This window comes from Piliocolobus tephrosceles, chromosome 2, assembly GCF_002776525.5.
Source record: "Piliocolobus tephrosceles isolate RC106 chromosome 2, ASM277652v3, whole genome shotgun sequence".
Classification (NCBI taxonomy): Eukaryota; Metazoa; Chordata; class Mammalia; order Primates; family Cercopithecidae; genus Piliocolobus; species Piliocolobus tephrosceles.
Window position 1 is genome coordinate 9,668,725 of NC_045435.1, and position 2,590 is coordinate 9,671,314.

Consider the following 2,590-nt stretch of genomic DNA (forward strand, 5'->3'; position numbering starts at 1 on the left):
TGCTTTTGTAAGCAAATGTTTTGATTAGGGAGAGAAAGCAGCTGGAAATGCTGCATGCTGTCATATAAAATGGACCGGTTTTCACATGGGAACTTTACCTAATCTAAAATTGAGATTAACGTTATTTCCTGTACATGAATTTTCTTTGCATAGAATAAAATAGAAATCTATTCACTTTGATTATAATTTGGAGTGATGAAATGATGAATATTGTGCTGAATATAAACTTGACGTGTCTGTGGAAATCTTACTCCATTCTGAAAGAAAATATCGTTAACAAACTTCCAGAAAAATTTATTTTAAAATATTGCTCAAGGTAGTAGCAAAAAAAATCCATATGGAGCTTATAAAACCAAATGTTAGTATAGATGACATAATTTTTTACTTCTTAAAAAATGGGGCAAGTACATGTCTCAATGACCCCACTTTCATTTTGAAAAACTTGTAAAAAATGATTTAAAGTATAACTTAACTGGATTTCCAAATAATGAACTAAAGAACCAGACAGCTAGGTTTTAGTTTATCCTACCAATTGAATTCCTTCCTCACCTCTTCTAGTCCGCTTTTCACTGGTAAAGGAAAAAAAGGAGTTACCTATGAAAAGAGGTAAACAGAAGACAAGAAGTTAAGTTTTCTTTTTGGTTTTGCCCCTTACTATGACCTCTGGAAATTTTATAAATGAGACTGCAGATACTAAAATGTGTTTTATTTGTCCTTTTGTTTTTGTTTTGTTTTTGGTTTAGAGATGGGCTCTCTTTTGCGCAGGCTGAAGTGCAGTGTTGTGATCTTAGCTTGCTGCTGCACTGTAGCCTCGAATTCCTGGGATTAAGTGATCCTCTCACCTTAGCCTCCCAAGCTGAGATTACTGGCACAAGCCACCATGCCTAGCTATATGTCTTTTTTTTAAAACCACATATCAACATGAAAAGATATCATAAGTATTATTTAATGTACTTAGTCACATTTTCACAATTATTTCTCACTTTGAAAATTACTGGAGGCCAGGCATACTGGTGTGAACCTGTAATCCCAGCTTTGGAAGGCAGAGGCAGGAGGATCACTTGAGCCCAGGAGTTTGGGACCAGCCTAAGCAACATAGTAAGACCTCATGTCTACTAAAAAGAAAAAGAAAAATATTATCCAGGTGTGGGAACAAGCGCCTGTAGTTCCAGCTCTTTGGGAGGCTGAGATGGCAGGATTGCTTGAGCCCAGGATGTTGAGGCTGCAGTGAGTCATGATCATGCCACCTGCACTCCAGCCTGGGTGACAGAGCAAGAACCTGTCTCAAAAAAAAAAAAAAAAAAAAAAAAAAAAAAGACCAAAAATGTTACTGGAAAGGATGTTGAGTACTTGACTTGAAAAGGACAGTAATTTCTATCCAAGCCCCTGTTATGATGGGGTTTGATTAGACACTGCAGAAGCATTCCATTTAGTAAAGAACAAAAAGCAAAAGGAATGCTATTTTTATAAGCATTCAATAGAAATATTTTTGCTGAAATATCAAAGTAAAAAGGTAATTCTCAATTGATTTCATATTAATAACCATTCTTAAGTTTTCATTCATTTCTATGTCCTATCTTCTATTTCATTTTTCTTCTCTTCAGTTCCCCAAATAAAGTCTTCTAAGTAGTCAGTGTCTGTGTAAGTCATTTGGTCTACTTCTCATACAGGTAAATGTATTGACATACTGCTTTTATTATTGAGTACAGAAGACGATTAATGAACAGATTGTTTTTGTGAACCACCCAGTTGGTATTAACTTTAAGTAACACCAAAAATTAGAATGATGTTTCACCTCCATCTGGCTCAACAGAAACTCCACTTCAAATGATCAATTATATACATCATCAAATGAAACAGCTGACCATACTATAGTATAAAATCTGTCTCTGTAACAGTATCAGCCACAATGCAGTCTGAGGGAAATAAACTTAGTGAGTTCTGCCATTTTCATTCCAGTACTTCCCGCCATGTAAGTGTATTCTATAGGTAAATTTGACCACTGGAATTGAAGTAAAACCCAGTCTAGTTTAGAATAGGACACATCTTTTAAAAATTAATTAATTTTATTTCAACTTTTAGATATGGGGGGTACATGTGCAGGTTTGCTACATGGCAATATTGCATGATGCTGAAGATGTACCTTTAAATAAAATTTAGCAAATAGCTACGGGCAGAACACTTGCTTAGTAGCTCAGGAAGGTAGTCAGAGAAATAACAAATACGTATTTTCTGAAAAGTCTATCAATCACTCTACATTTCAGGAAAGTCTATAAGTCAGTCTACATTTCAAGAAAAAAAAACAAGAAAAATAAAACTTCTAAAATAAACATCTAGGTAGAATCTAAATCATTGACCCTGAATTTATTGCTTTTGTGTTAGCTGCTTTGAACTTGATTAGGGAAGTTTGTCGGAGGAATATATTTTGAGAAACAACAACAAAACCCCCCAATATTCCATCTACAAGGTTATTTTGTAGCCATCCACCCATCCAATAATGTTTATTTATTCAATACTTCCAGGCCATGCATTTGGAACTGTGATCTCCCCTCAAGAAGATCAATTTCAGGCTGGGTGCAGTGGCTCACGC